Source organism: Megalobrama amblycephala, linkage group LG20 (assembly GCF_018812025.1).
Source record: "Megalobrama amblycephala isolate DHTTF-2021 linkage group LG20, ASM1881202v1, whole genome shotgun sequence".
NCBI classification, from domain to species: domain Eukaryota; kingdom Metazoa; phylum Chordata; class Actinopteri; order Cypriniformes; family Xenocyprididae; genus Megalobrama; species Megalobrama amblycephala.
The window spans coordinates 251851-274212 of record NC_063063.1 but is presented as its reverse complement, the minus strand read 5'-3'; the positions used below and the strand labels follow the sequence as shown (position 1 = coordinate 274212).

Genomic DNA, 22362 nt, shown 5'->3' with positions numbered 1-22362 from the left:
ACACACACTTTACTGAGAAACTGGAGGCTAAAGGACTCGGGCCGGCTGTAATGCGGGTGTCTGCAGCAGCTCTGTGGGTGGCACAAGGAGACCAACATTAGTTTGTGCTTGAGTTTTTTTTATTTTTATGGGAAAACATGACATCATAAACCTGTAAGTCTTAGTTTGTTTTATAACAAGAGATATGAACAAAAGGGAGGAGAATGAATACATGCAATGGAGTTCTTGACCGAAAATGAAACTTTCTGTGTATCATTGGGGATTTTAGACTAAGGTTATATTTACATTTAAATATATTTTATATATATATATACACACACACACACGCACAAATACAAACAAGCTATTTTAAATTGTAATAATATTTCAAAATATTTCTGTTTTTACTGTATACTTGACCAAATAAATACAGCCTTGATGAGCAGAAGACACTTTCAAAAACATCAACAACAACAAAAAACAAATCTTAATTACATTAAAAAACACTTTGGCTGGAAAACAATGGATGGTTTGTAGTTTCTTCACATACACTATTGATGTTTCCAATACTAAAGCAAGTCATTTTTCAACAAAACATCTCAGGTTACGCATGTAACCATGGTTCCCTGAGAAGGGGAAGGAGATGTTGCGTCCCCTAGAGGACTCTATGGGGAACTGAATACCCACGCCACCATGCTGAAGGGATGAGTGACTTATTGGCTGAGCTAAGTCAAAGGACTCAAAGGAGTCCTCATCCCTAAGGTGCACACCAGAGCTTCTCAAGAACGGAGGCCTCAACAGGATGACTCTAAAGAGAGGAAGCCTAACTCCGTTCATTTTCAGGCCAGCATCCAAGGAGGCCACGGAGAGCCTAACACTCAGAACTTCTGTTCAGACAGTCCTGAAGAGTGGAGGCCTCAAACAAGAGGCCTAGCAACGCTCTACCCCAAGGGAAGTACAGAGAAAGCTCAGAAAGAGCTATAAACTCACTGTAACTGGCCCTTGAAGCTCCACAGAGCGGAGGCTTCAATACAACGACTCTCATGATGAGAGGAGGCCAAGCAACACTCCACACTACGGTCAGTAGCCAAGGAGGCTCCCAGAGAGCCTAACAACCTAGCATACTACTACCACCTAGCCGAGCTCTAGGAATGGAGGCCTCAGTATGATGACCCAGAAACAAGAGGAGACCTGACAACTCCCTACGTTCAAGACATCTTGCAAGGAGGCTCACAGAGAGCCTACAACTCGCAAATGCTATCCTAGCGGAGCGCTGGGGACCAGAGGCCTCAATAAAGATATCTGAGCGAGAGGAGGCCTAACAACACTCACAGTAGCCAAGGAGGCTCACAGAGAGCCTAACAACTTTACAAACTGCCTGCCCAAGCTCTAGGAGTGGAGGTCTTAACATGATGACTCTCTAAATTGAGACGAGACCTAACTACGCCCCACACTTAGGACATCTTGCAAGGAGGCTCACAGAGAGCCTACAACTTACAAATGCCTTGCAGAGGCCTTATTAAGATAACTCTTTCAAGCGAGAGAAGGCCTAGCAATGCTTGCAGTAGCCGAAGAGGCTCACAGACAACTCAGCACCACTGCGTGGTGGAGCTCCGCGGATGGAGGCCTCAACATGACAACTCTCTAAAGCAAGAGGAGGCCTTGCAACGTCCTGGACTCAGAACAGCTGCCCAAGGATGCTTACAGAAACCAACTACTTGATGATGCTGAGCGGAGCTAGGTAGTTTTCCCAAAAATACTTCATAAAATAAACAGTCCCCTGGACCAGCATGGTATAAAGATCTTAAAAGCAATGGAGTGTGCCTTTCGCCTCCCGAAACTTCCCAGCCACTGTCTCCTCGGATATGCCAAAAAGCTTAGAAGGTGAAACCGGCACATCAAGGAGAAAGTTTTCCTCTTTCTCCCTGATGTCGACCAGGTTTACCCAGAGATGCCTCTCCGTAGCCACCATGGATCGACCGATCGCGGTACCCTGTGGTACGGGACAGCTCCTCCACCACCTCAGGGGGGAACCCCTGGTCCAGGTTCTTCTGCAGGTCAGCCTGGTAGGCTTGCAGCACGGCCATCGTGTGCAAAACTGCGCCAGCCTGACCCTTCGATGTGCATTCCTCACCGACCAACCACTAGCAATTGTCAGAGGCATTGACACATAACCATATTCCTGCATCCCCTCCACATCAGCATAGTTTGGCTGTGTACGATGGATATGAGCAGAATATGGTTTTCCCCAAGACTCGTATGTGTCCCGATAGGAAGCATTCATCGAGGCGGCTACAGGGGAGCTTGCGCTTCAACAGCACATCCTCGATTTCATCAGCATCTTTCTTGGCTTGAGGCGAGGAGCACGCTTGCTCTCGTCAGCCGCCGATGAATGACAGAGATTCATACCTTTCTCAAATTTGTCAGCGAGCTCCACCTGTGAGCCCCACGATTTCAGCCTCCTACTCGCCTCAGCTGTAGCAGCTCCTGAACCACGGAGGCACAGATGGCTGTCCCAATTCCCTAGAGAAAAGGGACAAATAAGAGCAAAACTTCCTTATAGGAAAGTGCTCAGTCCGTCAAGGACTCCTCATCCAGGCACATAACGTACATATCGCGTGTGCCGTCAGGTGTCAGGAAATGCTGACATGGATGAACACACTTCCTAAAATTCATAGTGCTAGAGCTGGCCATAGTTTGCCCATCATATTTGGACATACAATAAAGCAGACGGTCTCCGGAAGACAAAAAGAGGTTTCCTAAGAACATCTAGGAGCTTTAGCAGTGACACATTAGTAGCGCAGAAATTAACTGTTTGAACATAAGAAATGCTTTTACATACATTACACTTTACTGTTTTATTTGACTGTGGTAGGAGATTCGTCAAGCATTGCTTCCATGAGTAAGAAGATCTCGTCTTAATATTAACCAGCCTTGGTTTTACTCTTTGAGTCTAAAGCTGAGGCTTCTGGCCCTGTGTCCACTCCAACTGAAACACACGTTTGATTTATACAGCCCTAAACAGAGTCCAGGAACATTCTCCAAGGTGACCTCATGAACAAATTCTTAAATTTAATTGAGCTCTAATTGGGCATGATTACATGCTATTAGGGGGAGTTCAATGAGAAGAAACACAAGCTGCTCTCAGTCCTGATATTAAAGATGCTCTTGTCATGAGAAGGAAGGGTGTCACACCAGAACTCATGTTTAGAGGTGATCTAAAGGTTTGCGTATGATAAATATCAATCCGGCGCTCCGCTGCACCTGTCATATAAATTCTCGGTTTGAAATTAGCCAGGACTTTGCTCGTATTGTTTTTTGTGGCATTATTTTCTGCGTGTCCAATTTTCTCTCAAGATTTGCACGCGGTCATTTATCAAACGCAGTAAGTGTGTTTACACAGTGTCTTTTCAATTTATGGCCGTAAAGGTAATCGGGGGAACAAAACACATTTGTATGTGATATAATTGTATTTTCATATTTTTTACATTAACCCTTTGATGCATGATCTTTAAAACTCACTTTTGTATTATTTATCATGTGATATTACATGCAAACAAGCATGGGTGACCCTTTCTCACAATGCTAGGCCTTTATGACTGTCATTAAGTTATTTATTTCTGACAACATACATTCAAAATATCTGACGTGTGATCAAAGTGGTTCTATCTGAAATATCTTTTATTCCAGGTGATCTAGACAGGTAAATTAATGTAAATAAATGTCATTAAATCAAATTCAAGCATTAAATTATATTTGCCCCGCCCTCAATCACTGTAGTTGTATCTGAGACTGGAAGAGTTCGTGGTTCGTGTGGTTCATGTCGAGAAGACGCTGTTTTCTGCTGCCAAAGCAAATCCACTTTGATGAGACTGATACGGTAAAACCGACGCCAGTTCGTATCACTTTGAATCAAGTGCTGAGATTCAGATATTATAATGAGTGTTTGGTTTCTGACCAATCACAGCACACTGGGCCATCTGACCAATCAGAGCAGAGCAGCTCTCAGAGAGGCGGGGTTTAGAGAGACCGAATCCTTGATTGAAGCGTTTCAGACACTGAGAGAAAAGAGCTGATGCTGCAGTGGATATTACGAGAAAATTAAAGTGCTTTTTGACTTCGGATGCATGTGAACCTGTTATAAGAGACATTAGAAATCTTTAAATGGCATCATGGGACACTTTGCTTAAACATGATCTGTTGAGGAACAGAAAATGATTGAAATAGAGATTATTGTGCATCACAAAAGTGGAGTTTTTTTTTTTTTTTTTTTTTTTTTGGCCAACAAAAATAGTTATTGTAAGTTCCAACATCTTGTAAAACATTTCCTAAGTGAAGTTGCTCATGCTGGGCATCTGTTCACAGGAGGCAGGCCCTGTTTTAAAATCAAATAAAGCATTTGTACCGCATTTTCACTGACTTAATGGTCAGGGAATTTGAAGCAGAACTTGATTCTTGTGATTCCAGGAGCTTCTAGGTAAGAGCTTTCCGTGTTATCATCACAAGTGACATCATGTCTCGAAGTCAAACCCGTTTATCGGCAAGAACCCGATCGCTGATGAGAGACTCAAATGACGCCGCAGCTTCATGTGTTTATTGTCCTGACAGGTGGATGAAGGAGGAGAAAAGCTCTTGAGCTCTTCTTAATAATGAACGACAGATGCTAGAAAGACTTTAATTGAGTAAAACCCCGTACCAGCACATCAGTTTCAGGCGCATTGCGGAGACTGTCAAAATGTATTAAAAGCCCTTAAAGTTCTAATTAGCGCACAGAATTATGTGTGTGAAATTCGGAAAGGCTTCCATTAGATGAGAGCAAATCCGTTATATGTCATACTGCGGGTCCCCAGACGGCCATTACTAACCCAATATCCTGTTTCAGAGTGAGTCTCGCTCCAGCCTGTTGGTCTTGGCTTTTCACCAAAGCGTGAAAGTATGAAAATTGTCCAGTCATGGCCTGAAGCGCTCCAAACCACCAGTGTTCTCGGGTCCTTCACATGTGTTTCGAAGAACCCTGCTAAGATACTGTCCCACAAACTGGAACTATATGTGCATCTGTTTGCCATGCTGCATATTTCACTGGCCTGCCAGCGCACAGATAAACGGCCCTGCTTCCTGCAGGCACTTTATCAGCGGCTCACGCTCCAGCGCTGGACGTGTCAAGAGTGCGCCCAGGACAGAAATAGCCTTGTGTAGCGGACATGGAAACAAAAGCTCAACGAGAGAGCCGAACACTGCAGTCACACTGAATGGTGTAACGTGAGCCTTTCCTCTGTGTGTGACGACGAGTGGCTATAAAATGAACAATGGCTGAAAAGACAGAGGAGTTTTAATACTTTTAATACTCTAAAGGCCCGTTCACAACAAGAACCATATTAGCATCCACACCAGCGGATGAATATCGTTCTCAGTTTTGTCATCTGTCACTTTAAATGCTCGAGCTCATTAAAGCATCATTCTCATTGGCTGTCAATGTTTTTATCGTTCATCAGCTGGAAAAAAAAAATCACTTTGAAAGCGATTTCAATGATACCGTTCCTCTATGTCGTTTTCATTATAGTTGTTCTGTGAACTCTGATATTGTTTTATATTTACTATATGGGCTACACACGGAGTGTTCTTTAGAACTTCCTCATTAATATAATCCAGCTGGAGAACGTCCGGTGAGAGTCATGTGCTGGTGTGTTGAGCATCAGTAGTGTAATACTTAGTTTATCATCAGAATATAGTCACTTAAATAGTCAGGCATAGCAATAATTTAGTTATTCAAACGTAAGACGGCATAATAAATAAATAAATAAAGACGTACCTCAGTGTTCCTCCTCAGCTAAATTCAATTCCACCATCAGTTTTCACACTTTTATGTGAAAAAAAGCTTCAGAAATTAAATATTTATTGTGCATTTTAGTTGGATTAATTGAATAAAGTGTGCTGAAATCATTGATCTTGAGCTGCTCTGACTGACAGCTGCTGTGATTATAAAGAGAGAGCGGCGCTCGCTTTCTGTCATTCATTCACAAGAAAAGTTATTTTTTTCAGGAGATTTTCTGAGTATTTCATACTTCACATTGACAAAATGTGTTTTTAAACCTAGTTATTTTATAATGTTTAATATTTAGTCAAAAACAAAGCGACAAACGATTAGAGGAAATGCGAAAATAAATACTACTTTGCCGCCACCTGCTGGTTAAAGTGGTAATTATTGTCTTTTTTATTTTTAAATAAGTGTTTTCTATCAAAAGTTGAATTTCCTACATTTTTAAACGTTCGGTTTTACAATGGGGACAATCTCAGAAGGATGAACAAGTAATGTTTGTGTTCATCACATTAAAAATAACATTTGAAGTGCTGGAGAAAATAATGTGTGTGTGTCTAATTACAGACAGCGTTTTTAAACGCTCCCAATAGCTTCGTCTTTATTGCAATCAATAAAACTGGTTTATTGGCAAATTAGGTAAATGCATTAAAATATGAATACAACATTAAAAAGTCAACCACTGATGGTTTTGTGTCGATGTACAGCGACTACAGAATGAACAGTTCACCGGAAACGCCCGAGCTGGCTTAACCACAACCAGGAAGTAAGCGTGCATATAGTCAATTGTTAGTAGGGCTGAAACGATTAGTCGACATTATCGACAACGTCGACAATAAAAAATTGTCGACAAATATTTTTGTTGTCGAATAGTCTCTTGATCTCATACGACCTATTTGAAGGGCCTGCAATAAGGCGGTGTAACCAGTGGGGCGCTGTAGCGAAATACTGTAATGCAGCCCTCCCGGATCCAATCCAATAAAAGAAGTCAGTGCTTTGGAGAGCATAGTGCAAACGAAGTCGAACCCGTGAAATGTGGGAGATTAACATAGCATAAACATAACAAACATAACGTTTAGCATAACTACAGAATACTGTCATGCAGGGCCACCAACTCTCATTCAAACTCACTGTTCTCACGCCACACGTTCATTTTCTCACACAGTGAAAGATGCATCGCAGAGCAAAGAGGACACAGACAACGCACCGACAGATCAGGTTACTTTTGATATAAAACTAAGTCTAAGCTTTTAAATTCAGTCAGTATTACTACGGGATTCAAACAATACTTGTGGTGGTGACGCTGTTTAACGTGTGGCAGATCGCTGTAACACCTCGGTTCAAGCGGCATGCGAACCTATTCCTCTCTATTACAGCGCGAAATAAACATGAATAAACATCAAAAAGTATTTACTGAACTACTGAAATGAATCCATCTCTATTGTAATCACTTAATCGGAGTTTTAACCGCAGAAAGAAGTCAATAAAACTTGCAAACAAATATATCACACAAAATGTAACATTTACCTCAGGAAAGCCATTCAATGACCATAAACTCGATAGTTTGTGTGTGTGTGTGCATATATATATATATATATATATATATATATACTCATATATCAATATATCATATATATATATATATATATATATATATATATATCTCATATATCAATATATCATATTATATATATATATATATATATATATATATATATATCTCATATATCAATATATCATATATATATATATATATATATATATATCTCATATATCAATATATCATATATATATATATATATATATATATATATATATATATATGGTATATAATATGTGTGTGTATGTATGTTGTTGTTTCATTTTTCAAAAAAACCCCACATAATTACATTATATTTTTTTAACCTGAAGGATATTGGTCTATTCATTTGGCTTGAAAATGATTAAAAATACACTTTTAAAAGCTGAAGTGATTTCCTTGTTTTATTTACTAGTTAAAGTACAGTATAACTCAATATTTTAACTAATTGCTAAAGTAGAATAATCGAACAAAGCTTACTGATTAGCCAGTGCAATAATCAATGATTAGTCGATTAATCGTTCTAATAATCGATAGATTAATCGATTATCAAAATACTCGTTTGTTGCAGCCCTAATTGTTAGTTCTTTGGGTAAATGAGTCCATGTAAAAGAAAAGCATATTTAATTTTTTTTTTTTTTGTTTTGTTTTTTTTACAAATATCATCAATTATCAATTCTAAAATAGAATTGTAGTTTTGGGCACTCTTACCACATGACATTTTACAATCTGAACAAACCTTGTCTTGTCACAGAAAGTAATATTTCTCTAGACTCACAGCAGGGCCCCTTTATATGATATATGATGTCATTTCCTGTTTTACTTTTTGTTTTCCTACAAAAGTAGGTGGAAAAACTTTCCCCCCCAAATGTCAGTAAGCAACGAAGTAGTTTGCTAAAAAAAAAAACAGAAGAAGAAATTCTGTCAAGTAATAAGAGATGATTTTTTTCTCCATTATGACAGATTTATCACCCTGACACTGTCCTAAAAAAAAAAAAAAAAAAATTTAAAAATTAATTTACTACTGAAATTAAAAACATGCTCATCACAGAAGAGAAGTAATTCTGTGCGAACAGCATTTTAATGTATTTCGAATAAATTAACAGATTTATTAAAATTACAGCCAGACTGACCCACACGTCATGACAAGAGCCGGAATGATGTGAAATTAATTATCATATTCATAGTTTTATTCTGCAGTCGAATCGCTTCATGTGTTGCTTCAGCTCCCTCCACTGGTTATGAAGAGAAAATCAATGCATTTCTGTAACGTTGCTTTATGTTTCTAAACACCCTGTTCCAGTTCCAACATCTTATCAAGCTGATGAATGAATCTTCATATCCTTCACATCCTCAGACATCCATAGCTTTCTGAAACAATTAGACATCCTACAGAAATGTGGTTTGAATTACAGTTAACGGATATGAATGTTGGATAGTGTCAGTCATTCAGAGGAAATGTAATATAGTGGAAATCATTCAACCAAGGAGGAGCGTATGCGGAAAATAAACACTGATAATATGAGCATATTTATTTTAGGTTATTGCGTGCTTGAGAAAGCAGTGAGAGTTCATATGTGCGTCTGAACATGATTCTACGCATCCCATGATTCCACTGTGTTACACAGAGACTGAAGAGGATCGTGTCACAGATCTGCAGTATACTGACAACAGACTACAGCTGAACTGCTAGTGATGTTACTAAAGAGGTCTAGAAATCAGCCAATCACCTGAGCCATAAATGTCATGTGACCAATCACTCGAGAATGACTGCATGACAGTGGACTTCATCACATCAATATCTGCTATAACATAATGAAATATTTGCAATAATTAATAAGTACATTTGTGATCATGTGACTTGGTACAGACAGTCAGATGTTCCAAGATGCTTTCTGCACGACCGTTAAAATGTTTTTTATCTGTAAGAAGTTTTAGAATATCTCACCGACCCAAACGTTTGACCAGTATTTGTTCAGACAGACACAGACTTTTGGATTCCAGCTGTATGTAAAAGTTTCTGCCTCAGGAGACTCTGAACTCCATCCAGCAGAAGAGAATGAATTATTTCTGAATATCTTCTCTTTTAGCGCCATCCAGTGGCGTCTGGAGGTTACTGCATTTACACACACACACGCCTTCGTCCACCAAACACACATGAAACATATATCACACATGACTAAAACTGCTTTTACAAGACACAAGTCAAATTTATGTTCACTTTTGTCATGGATTGCACAAACAGGCCTAACCTAACCTCAAGTTCAAGGATATGAATTTGCATAATGATCACTTACAGTATAATGTCCAATACTGTTGTTATTGTCAGTTTGTTGCTCTCTTTCTCTCCTGTATGTGTTTGTTTGTCCCTCCTCTGTTCCCGTACAGCAGCAGGTCCATCCTTCAGAGCTCCGCCCCCTCATAATCAGCTGTCGCCTGTGATTGGCTGAGAGAGTGCAGTTCATTAAAGGCAGAGATATAATAGGAAGCAGACTAGAGCAAACAACTCTTTTGGTTCTACAGATCTATGTTTGGGTCGTACATTAAGGGTGTGTAGCCATTTGGGGATTTGGTTAGTTGTGTTGTTTGTTTTAACACGTCCTTCTCATGAAGATAAAAGTTTTTTCTTCATACTTTTGATAAAGTGTTCATTACAGCAGATTTATTCAGAGCTCTTCTGAACCTGGTTATGCAGTTGACACCACTTTTATCATTTTTATGTTGCATCCAAAATGCCAAGAATGCATCAAGAACCTCAGATCACATGAGCTCCAGTGGCTTAACTGCAACACTTACAGTAGGCATCAGCCACGCCCACCTCACTGTAAATTATAAAATTGACTGTAAATTATAAAATTGACTGTAAATTATAGTCATCTGCTCATAAGGTCTCTGTAAAGTAAAGCGTAGTCGCACAATATGACATTTACTCTCAGTGATCCTTCAAATACATGAGCAGAAGTGAATTTCAGTTTATCTTTCATTCTGACTTATTTTGCCTCACATAGATAACAGTAAAAATAAGTTTCCATTAAATATAATAGCCTACTACTTAATCAGAAACTGCATTTGAAACGAAATCAATAAATGAATACTGATACAAAACACATAAATGACATTTATTGATTATGACTGAGTTTATTTGACATGATGGGACGCGCTGTTTTGGACGGGTTCGTGTTGAAGAGTGGCTGACAAAGTAATCTTTTCACAAAATGTTCTCTTTCTTAAAATGTAAGAGTGTAAATGTGAGCAGCAGCATGTGTAAAGAATGAAGTCTGTCAGGTAAAACAGTTCAGTCAGTCTATTTATTCCAACGTTACTCCTGACAGGAGGCTTCTGTGAATATTTACTGTATTCGTAGAGTTACGCTTCAGCTAAGTTTAATGGTGCAACACAAAAATATTTAGTCGCGCGTAAGTTGTAACTTTGTGCCCATTTCCGTCAAAACTAGGCTAAGTTGGCCCCTGGTCGACACGAAGAGCCACAATCTGAGAGCTGAGACTTATTAGTTTCATACCAGAGTAAGCTCTGTCTGGTCTGTCGGTGTCCTCTCTCTCTCCGCGATGTGTTTCTGTGAGAACATGAAGTGTGTCATCACGTGACAGCAACAGTGACTGAGGGGGCGGGTCTTTACCGTATGTAAATGATGCAAATTAAAAGGTTTGCTAATAGGCTATTTGAGTGAGAAAAGAATTGTGTCGAATTTATATCACTGAATATATTTCATATCAAAGCCGTTTAGTCCATAGATTCTACTGCTGAGCTACAGCACATTTTCAAAACTTTTCATGCATGCCGACTCAAAAACGAATAAAATCAAAATTGCATTAAAAATGTTTTTCTTCCTAGCTGTATTTGACTATATGCACGCTTACTTCCTGGTTGTGGTTAAGCCAGCTCGGGCGTTTCCGGCGAACTGTGATCTGTTCAGGCCCGGCTCCAGATATGAGATGAAAGGCGGGCCAAATGATATTCCAGGTGGGCCGGTCGGATTGGTGGGGGGCTTTAATGCTTTAATCTCACATGTCTATTGATATAGATAAGGCAATTGTTAGGGTTGTTTGTTATTGTTATAAACTATTATACTATTTTGAAAAAATTACATTACAAAATATAATGTGAGATAACACAAATAATATTTGCAACATTTATTATTTAAATTTTTTTGCACGAGCTGTTTATACTGTACGAAATTAGAACTTTTGTCCAATACCTCCTCTAGGGGGGTCCGGGGGGCATGCACCCCCGTAAGAAAATTTTGTACATTTTAAGGTTAAATGCATCAATCTGGTGCACTTTGGAAGCTCAAAATTAAGAGCTTCAACTCATGTACAGTGTGCAAATTGACCAAAGAAACAACATTGACTTGTACCTGGACATTAAAGAGGGCTCAAACATCTTTTTAGTTGTGATATAAAGTCTACATCGTTTTAGGTGTTTTAGGATGCCAAACAATTATAACAATAAAATAATAATACATACATGACAGTAATATCCATATAGGCTATTGTAACAAATGCAATCTAATATATATATATATATATATATATATATATATATATATATATATATATATATATATATTGGTTAGGCTACTTTACACAACGTATAGGAAAATTAAAATACTAGTTTGTAGCCAATTTCTAATCCTTGAGCTTTAATTTTGATCACCAAATCGCCAGCTGATCGTGTGAGCAAAGTGCGCACTTCTCTTTAAAACACGCAGCACAAACAGACTAAATAGTAAATACTTAATCACTGTATATATTTTGGTGCTTTATTAAGGCACAAAGCCATTTCGGTTTCGATTTTAGTTAACTGGCAAAATACAATGTAGAGACCATTTATGTTTTAAATTTTCGGTTCATTATGAAACGGTGGCGGCGCACAGGGTCATTAATGGGAAACACTGAATGAATGAATGCTAAAGTTGTCGTATCAGTTGTTATCATAACAAAAACGTTTCAACCGGACCGAACGAGAGTCTCGAGGCCTGCCGCTGCGCTGAGTGAGTGACAGGAGGCTGCGATGTGCGTGAACTCGCTGTCATATGGATACTGTAGAGAAGCAGTATTGAACGGTTTAACATATTTTAGAGACATGTTTAGAAAAATATATATTTTAGCAGCACTACTAAGGGGGAGGTTGCCGCTTGGTCTGGAGCTGAATTGAATATCACACTAATTTTGTGATTGGCTGTTATGTGGTGTGGGGCCAGGGTGGGCCAAGCCTCTGATTGGGTGGGCCAGGCCCACCCTGGCCCCCCCGTGGAGCCGGGCCTGGATCTGTTCATTCTGTAGTCGCTGTACATCGACACAAAACCATCAATGGTTGACTTTTTAATGTTGTATTCATATTTTAATGCAGTTACCTAATTTGCCAATAAACCAGTTTTATTGATTGCGATAAAGATGAAGCTATTGGGATCGTTTAAAAACGCTGTCTGTAATTAGACACACACGCATTATTTTCTCCAGCACTTCAAATGTTATTTTTAATGTGATGAACACAAACATTACTTGTTCATCCTTCTGAGATTGTCCCCATTGTAAAACCGAACGTTTAAAAATGCAGGAAATTCAACATTTGATAGAAAACACTTATTTAAAAATAAAAAAGACAATAATTACCACTTTAACCAGCAGGTGGCGGCAGAGCAGCATTTATTTGCGCATATATCAGCCATTTCCTCTAATCGTTTTTCACTGTTTTTGACTATTAAACAAAATAACTAGGTTTAAAAACACATTTTGTCAATGTGAAGTATGAAATACTCAGAAAATCTCCTGAAAAACAATAACTTTTCTTGTGAATGAATGACACAGAAAGCGAGCGCCGCTCTCTCTTTATAATCACAGCAGCTGTCAGTCAGAGCAGCTCAAGATCAATGATTTCAGCACACTTTATTCAATTAATCTAACTAAAATGCACAATAAATATTTAATTATTGAAGCTTTTTTCACATAAAAGTGTGAAAACTGATGGTTGAATTGAATTTAGCTGAGGAGGAACACTGAGGTACGTCTTTATTTATTTATTTATTATGCCGTCTTACGTTTGAATAACTAAATTATTGCTATGCCTGACTATTTAAGTGACTATATTCTGATGATAAACTAAGTATTACACTACTGATGCTCAACACACCAGCACATGACTCTCACCGGACGTTCTCCAGCTGGATTATATTATTGAGGAAGCTCTAAAGAACGCTCATATAGCCCGTTGTGTTTTGAAGAGGCTTGTCTATTCATTCGTGCAATATTTAAACTCAATGAAAAAGATTAATTTGTAACTACATTTTAGAATGAATAATTAATTTTGTACAAAATAGATTTATACATTTAAATGAATAAACTGATGGTTTGTCTCTGTCTTGTATGGAAACAGCGGATTAAAGCAGATCCAGTCAGTCCGGTTTAAATTAAACTGAAAAATAAGGCCAGCAACTGGCCACTGAGTGAAAATGAACAATTGTGTTTTTATTAACCAATGTTAACAAAAATTAATAAATACTGTATCAAATGTATTGACCATTGTGAGTTCATGTTAATTAGTGCATTAACTGATGGGACCTTTACTACATCAGAGTGTTGTTTGTCAGGCCCGGGGTTTTCTGAACCCAGACGACGTGCTGGAGAGCCTCACGGGGACTGAAGGGCCAGCCTGAGTCAGTACCAGAGGACTGGACCCGGAGACTTTTTTCATGTCCTTGCATGTTCACATATGTGCATAGAGTATGTTTGGCCCTAAACCTGAAATTATACAGACCTTCTCTGTAACTACAGTATATGGAATCATGTTAAATGTTGTCTGGTTCTTTTTCATTGTCATTGTCTAGACGCTCCTGCTGACTGTAGTTGATATGAAGCTGGAGAAGGTCGAGTTTGGAGGGATTTAATGAAAATCTCTCCAGCTCTTACATAAATCCTTCTTTGAGGAATACAAAACATTCTCAGAGAAGCCGTATGAAGGTGTCAACACTTTAGTGTGAAAATGCAATAATGCGGTGAAAGTGTTTTTTGGTGTGGAGCTGCACACATGCTCCTGACTCGGGACATTACAGACAGTTTCAATGCTTTAATGAGTTATAGATACCTGCGTATTATCAAGTCCCAATCAGGAACACAGTCTGAATTTTAAGACTGGAATGCACACAAATCTCCACGGACTCGAGATCTTTAACAGAGCTCAGTCTGAACCCTGCAGGAGAAGAAAACACACTTCAGGGTCTTTTATTTTTGAGTTGTATATTCCTCCCTGGAACATATTTTCATTACTGGCATATTTGATTTTTGCAGTTGATAATGCAGTGAACCATAATATTAAAAAGTATGTCTTTGGAAGTAGTTGGTGTGTTTAGTGTTTTCTTCTATCAACTTTTTTTTAAATACAAAAAACTCAACACAGTTTGATAGAGTCAACATGTTTGGCAGACTGACGGAGCGATCCCTGACAGCAGCCGATGATATCCCAGACTGATCGACATGTTCGACGAGGAACTGGAATGTTGCAAGATGATCTTCAGAAGGCAGACGCATCACTGGAGTGTTTATTATCTTGCAACTGTTTATTGGTCTTCCAGGTTACTCTCCTGTCTCCAAGAACATGCTTGAGATTGTCCAGAAATTGCAGGAACACATTCAATCAATCAATCAATCAATAATCAATCAATCATTTATTTATAAAGCACTTTAAAAACCAAAGTATACCAAAGTGCTGTACAAGAAACATTACAATACATACACAAAATACTTAAAATAATAATAGCAATTAATTAATTAATACATAAGTAAACACCTATAAAACTACACATCAAACGCCTGTGAGTACAAATAGGCCTTAAGATGTTCAGATCCTATAACTTCAGATTCATCAACCGCCCATAAATATCTTATGATTTGTGTTTGTTGAGAAGGCTTGATTGGGAATCACTCAACAATTTGTTTTCTTCATTAAACAACTACTTTTGTGTTGTGATGGTATGGAGTCTGTGCAGGGAAAGTGATCCAGAAATACCATGAGCTGATGCAGCGATTTAAATGGTCAGTTTATATTTTATACACAAGAGAAACCCAAAGGTTATATACACACAGGGCTAATAAGAGACACCTGAGAACAATGAAGCCTAATCAACATGAAAAACTACAAAGATGGTAGATTGAACAGGAAACAGGAAGTATAACACAAGTCCAGGAGATCATATAGCTAAATAAAAAAGCTTTGTTTCTCCCAGTGATGGGATGAACAAAGCTTTTCAAAGCTTTGAATCAATTGAACCAATTGCTTCGCAAATTGACTCACTGTTTCGAAGTGTTTGAAACACCACGCGCTGCTGACTCCTGCTGGTCAAAACAATAAATGCAATTGCAACAAAAACATGCATATAAACAGCTTTTACAAACCCATAGCAAATTGAAAGCATAATCTATCAAATCCAAATAACAAATCATTTAACACTATAAAATATGAAGTGCTTGTATGTATAATGTTTTCATTTATACATTTTTAGTGCTTGTTTTGTTTGATCTATAGACAGCTCAGCTACACAGGCCAATAAGAGACTGTTAACTACTATTATACCTTTAATGCCTCATTAAAGGGTTAGTTCACCCAAAAATGAATTCTGTCATTAATTACTCTCCCTCATGTCGTTCCACACCCGTAAGATCTTCGTTCATCTTCAGAACACAAATTAAGATATTTTTCATAAAATCCGATGGCTCAGTGAGGCCTGCATTGACAGCAACACTTTCAGACGCCCAGAAAGGTACTTAAGACGTATTTAAAACAGTCATGTGACTGCAGTGGTTCATCCTTAATATTAGGAAGTGACGAGAATACTTTTTGTGCACCAAAAAAAAAAAAAAAAGACAATATCTAGTGATGGGCGATTTCAAAACACTGCTTCATGAAGCTTTATGAATCTTTTTGCCCCCCAGTGGCAAACCATAGAAATTTAAAAACATTTCGAAACAGTTATGATGTAGAGAAGCCTCGGTTATGAAATCACGTGACTTCAGTAGTGTGATACGCGGACCAAACCACTGAATCGAAACAAAAGAATTGTAAAGGTCTCGAAGCTTATTGAAGTAGTGTTTTGAAATCTCAAATCCCCGTTACTAATCATGTTTATTTTCATTGTGTGTCCCAGTTGATACTCTAATCCCAGATGAACAAGTTTTATTTATCCAATATATACTGTAGACCGCTCTGATTCACCTTTGTTAAAATAAATGGGCCTTTTTATTGAAGGATCTATATATTCTCTGCTATAAGCGTGAACAGCAAGGTGTAACTAGAAGATAGGGTGGTATTGCTGAGGGACCTTCAGGCTCTACATGGAATAAACAAATAAACATGATTTATTTGCTCATTTAAGGCGCTAGTGTCTGTAGATTATTACTTCAGGGTCTCATTTTCTCCAATTATGTGCAATGCTTTCATAGCACAGCATGAACAATGCTTCTGTAAAGCATAGCTAACGCAGGAACGCATGCGACTGCCCACAGAGTGTTACATGAGCTTCTGCGAGCGTGACGTGTGTGCTTCGCATGCAGTTTCCCTTCATATGAGAAACAAATAATGCATTTCCCAAGGAGCCAGATCTGCATTCTCTCCAGTCTGAATTAAGCCCCCTCGTTAGATGATGGCAATCACTGGCGTTGCGTAAACACAATTTAGCCCGAGCTGTTATTTGTATCTCTCTTGTCATTATATCTTGACACACAGACGCATGACTTGTGTGAAACAAAGAGATATTTGATTTGGTGGACCGCAGCTCTAATAAGACGATCAACATCATACCAACTGCACAGAAATCCAATAAAGGCCAGAGTGTGCAGTCTCTCACAATCGTCCTATAAAGAGATTACTGTAACAGTACAGGGACCCGACGTGCGTTCGTGATGAACGCTGAGCTTAGCACCAGCGGTTCAATCATTCTTATGCACATGCAATCCTACTTGGATAAAGATTTTATGGTGGACTGAAAACTGTACACATGTTCAAGATTGAGATTTGAATATTTAAGACTTTGCCTGTTCGGAGCTGTAGAAGTCTTCACACCAGGATTGAACCTGGCCTATCCCGTTCCCAAATATAGCTCAACAACATTATCTAATAATTTACTCAGCCAATAAAGAAGACATTTGAGAGAATGTCCGAGGTGCTCTTTTTCCAGATGGTGATTTATACTGTCAAGCTCCAACAAGGAGAACAATGCATCATAAACGTGGTCTATATACGGCTTTGCACTATATTCAAAGTCTTCTGACTTCATACTTAAGTTCATGCCACTATTTACTGATTATCTTTCCCTCCAACGTGGCTGGAAAATATAATTTGCGATTGTGTTTGATGCAAAAATGCCACATACTCAGAAGTGTTTGACGTCTGAGATTTGAGAAACACTGAAATACTAGCTTAGATTCTGATTTGTGCAGCTTTATTTAAAACATTGCACACAAGATGCATGGATTACTCGTACTTTTAAGAAGATTCTTTGTCTTTTGTGCATCTTGGTGGAATAAAGCATCACCCATGTTTGATGTATGAAGAGCAAATGTTCATTGAAATCCTTAATTTTGGCATACATCAAAAAATGACAGGTCAGTAATTGTCCTGCTGACTAGCTCGGTGGCTGAGAAGTCACAGTTTAATCTCCAGAAGCTGCTGATATCCCGAGAGCACGGCACAAGACTCATCTCTGTCAACTTCAGCCCGCAGGTCTCTTCATACACACTTGTGCACAGTATGTTAATATTGTTATCCATGGACTCTTATCTTGTCCTGTAGCTGGTGTCAGTGCTGCGGGAGGTGAAGTACCTGGAGGCCAGACAGGCTGAAGTCATTCCAGATATGGCTGCTGACATTTATTCCAACAGGGAGCTGCTGTGGCCAATCTGCAGCTCACAACCAGCTGGTACAACAGAGTAATGAGCGCTGTGTTGGAGGTGGAGATGCCACTGATCCAGAGCCAGCTGACAGATATCGATGCCAAGCTCAAAGAAGCTGAGGAGAACCTCTGCTATGGTTCACTGTCATGTTCTAAACCCGTGTGATTCTGTTTTTCTTCCGACGAGCACAACAGCAGACGCTTAGCATGCTGCTCTTTACAACACAACTCAGAATAACCTTTGCGAATGTCCATATTGTCAGGTTTGGAATGACATAATAATCCACTCTTTTGATTTATAATAAATACTCCAACTAAAGGTCTAATGTGTTAGGAATTTGGGAATACATCCAGGACCTATGTGAGATGATATACAGTACAGTCCAAAAGTTTGGAACCACTAAGATTTTTAATGTTTTTAAAAGAAGTTTCGTCTGCTCACCAAGGCTACATTTATTTAATTAAAAATACAGTAAAAAACAGTAATATTGTGAAATATTATTACAATTTAAAATAACTGTGTACTATTTAAATATATTTGACAAAGTAATTTATTCCTGTGATCAAAGCTGAATTTTCAGCATCATTACTCCAGTCTTCAGTGTCACATGATCCTTCAGAAATCATTCTAATATGCTGATTTGCTGCTCAAGAAACATTTATGATTATTTTCAATGTTGAAAACAGTTGTGTACTTTTTTTTTCAGGATTCCTTGATGAATAGAAAGTTCAAAAGAACAGCATTTATCTGAAATACAAAGCTTCTGTAGCATTATACACTACCGTTCAAAAGTTTGGGGTCAGTAAGAATTTTTATTTTTATTTTTTTGAAAAGAAATTAAAGAAATGAATACTTTTATTCAGCAAGGATGCATTAAATCAATCAAAAGTGGCAGTAAAGACATTTATAATGTTACAAAAGATTAGATTTCAGATAAATGCTGTTCTTTTGAACTTTCTATTCATCAAATAATCCTGAAAAAAAATATTGTACACAAATATTTTGTACAATTGTACACATTAAATGTTTCTTGAGCAGCAGATCAGCATATTAGAATGATTTCTGAAGGATCATGTGACACTGAAGACTGGAGTAACGATGCTGAAAATTCAGCTTTGATCACAGGAATAAATTACTTTGTGAAATATATTCAAATAGAAAACAGTTATTTTAAATTGTAATAATATTTCACAATATTACTGTTTTTACTGTATTTTTAATTAAATAAATGTAGCCTTGGTGAGCAGACGAAACTTCTTTTAAAAACATTAAAAATCTTAGTGGTTCCAAACTTTTGGACTGTACTGTATGTCTTGGAGCAACGCCTACAGAGGACTAAGGACAGTGTTGAGGAGATCCAGACTGTTGTGAAGAGCTGGATTACCCCAGACTTTGAAAGAAAGGAGGGGAAGAAAGATACTCTGTTAAACCTGGACGATAAGACCGAGCATCTGGAGAGAACTTACGGCAATGTCCGTACCTCAGGAGCCAAGATCCATCTGTTACTGAAAGTGTGCAATGACAAAAGCCAGTGGGAATCCCATCAAATAGCAACTGACAAAATGACGCATGTTAAAGGAGCAATTGACCCAAACATTTCTGTTGAGTTTATCTTTGCTTTTATTTTGTTTTAGTACAATTTGTCGCTTTTCAAAACAGTCGTCTGCACAGTGGAGGGTTTATGTGGAATGTGTTGATGAAATGCTGATCGATGGTTTCTTCGATGCTATTGAAAGCTCCCTCAAGTTTTTCATGGAAAACACAGGTGTGCTTTCTAATTCTTTTTTTAAGCCTCACTAAAAGTAATTATAGGGGTTTCCCTAGATGTTCCTACCATTGCAGATTGATTATTCTGCACTAAAACAATTGCACACGATCCCCTGATACAGACCAGAAGGCTGGATTAGACCCGCTCGCCGAGGCCCAGCTGTGTCTGCAGGCTCTTGAGATCGTATTTCATCCGTCTTTGGAGTTTGGTGCTTCGGATGGCTTCCACGATCTGGTGGACAAGCCTCATCAATGATGTCTTTAGGATCTCCACTCTTGTGCCATGATTATCTGAGCACGTTGGTTTCCCACACTATCAGCTGATGCCATACAGATCACTTTATCTGGGTTTAGCAGTGATAATCCCTTAAACTCAAAGATCCTTTATTGTGATGATGAATTCTATGACAAATACGCTAATCAGAGCCAATTGAAGATGTGAAATGCTCTGTCTGATACTTATCTATGTGTCGTGTGATTTTTTGTCTGTCTGACCTGGAAGACTGAGGTTTTGGTCAGAAAGTGGAGGAGGGAGACTGTAACGGTCTGAAGGAGGTCATGGGTTACCTGATGGTGGGAAAAGACTGGCAGAGCGTTACGGACGAGATGTTCGATCCTCTGCAGCACATCATTGATCTGCTGAAGACTAAGAACTCCCTGATACAAGCAGTCGCTTAGAGGCTAGAGGTAAGTGTCTCCATAAAATATTGATAGTGTGGCCTCTTAGAGAAACCCATTAAATTGCTTAATAGTGGCTTAGACCTCCCAGGACTTAGAATGACAATAAACTTTATTAGCAGATGTTCTGTGGGCAGATACTGAGTGTAAAGTAATATTTGGACTCTGTGGAAAAGGACAGCTTAGACCAGCATGCATTTCCATGATGGTTCTGGGCCGGAAGTTCAATTCTTGAAAAAATCTTAAGAAGTTCTCAAATATTTTCTTAAGAACATCATATTTCTTTTCCTTAAGAAGAAAATGGCTTTGACGTTTATCTGATTGTATGGCGGTTCTTGCTGAAGAGTTTCAGGTTGGTTGGTTAGTACTTTCTAATGAAGGACATTAAGGAAAGCCTTGTGCGGACACCAGCATACTGGCATCTGATGCTAGTGGCTAACATGGTATGCTAGTAGCTATCGTTGTATGCTAATGGCTAATGTTGTATGCTAGTGGCTAACATCGTATGCTAGTGGCTAATATCGAATGCTAGTGGCTATCGTGGTATGCTAGTGGATATCGTTGTATGCTAGTGGCTAACATTGTATGCTAGTGGCTAACATTGTATGCTAGTGGCTAACATTGTATGCTAGTGGCTAACATCGTATGCTAGTGACTAACATTGTATGCTAGTGGCTAACATTGTATGCTAGTGGCTATCATCGTATGCTAGTGGCTAACATCGTATGCTAGTGGCTATCATTGTATGCTAGTGACTAATATCGTATGGTAGTGGCTAACATTGTATGCTAGTGGCTAACATCGTATGCTAGTGACTATCGTCGTATGCTAGTGGTTAACATCATATGCTAGTGGCTATCATCGTATGCTAGTGGCTAATGTTGTATGCTAGTGGCTATCATTGTCTTGTTAATGGCTAACATTGTGTGCTAGTGGCTAATGTCGTATGCTAGTGGTTATCGTCATATGCTAGTGGCTAACATCGTATGCTAGTGGTTAACATCCTATGCTAGTGGCTAACATCGTATGTTAGTGGCTATCATTGTCTTGTTAGTGGCTAACATTGTGTGCTAATGGCTATCGTCGTATGCTAGTGGCTAACATTGTATGCTAGTGGTTAACATCGTATGCTAGTGGCTATCATTGTCTTGTTAGTGGCTAACGTCGTATGCTAGTGGCTATCATTGTCTTGTTAGTGGCTAACATTGTGTGCTAGTGGCTATCGTCGTATGCTAGTAGCTATCACTGAATGCTAGTGGCTAACGTCGTATGCTAGTGACTAACGTCGTATGCTAGTGGCTAATGACGTATGTTAGTGGCTAACGTCGTATGCTAGTGGCTAACATTGTATGCTAGTGGCTAATGTCGTATGCTAGTGGCTAACGTCGTAAGCAGCAATTAATATTTTGTCAGAACCTCTAGAAACTTACATTATTTGGTTGAATTCAAACATTTTTTTCCACTAAATTTTTTTCCAATAATTATCAATACCGATCAATATTGAATATTATGTTGTGATATTTTTTTTTAGCTGTATTGCCCAGCTTTACTAGTGGCTAACATTGTATGCTGGTGTTTACTTCACCATGGTCCAAGACACCATGCTGGTGGATCTGCTTCACCTCGACTTGCAACACTTCAAA

At 38.6% G+C, this 22362-nt stretch overlaps 1 protein-coding gene across 12 annotated transcripts in view; it reads right to left on the bottom strand.

Moving 5' to 3' along the window:
• Positions 1-10939, bottom strand: part of myocd (myocardin) — a 140976-nt gene extending 130037 nt beyond the window's left edge. For all 12 annotated transcript variants that reach the window (XM_048170154.1, XM_048170162.1, XM_048170160.1 and 9 more), the window contains exons 1-2: positions 10894-10939; positions 9671-9819 (exon numbers count right to left, since the gene is read on the bottom strand). The gene's annotated coding sequence lies outside the window, so the exon portion shown is untranslated. The remainder of the gene's footprint in view (positions 1-9670; positions 9820-10893) is intronic.
• Between the last annotated feature and the right edge of the window lie 11423 nt (positions 10940-22362).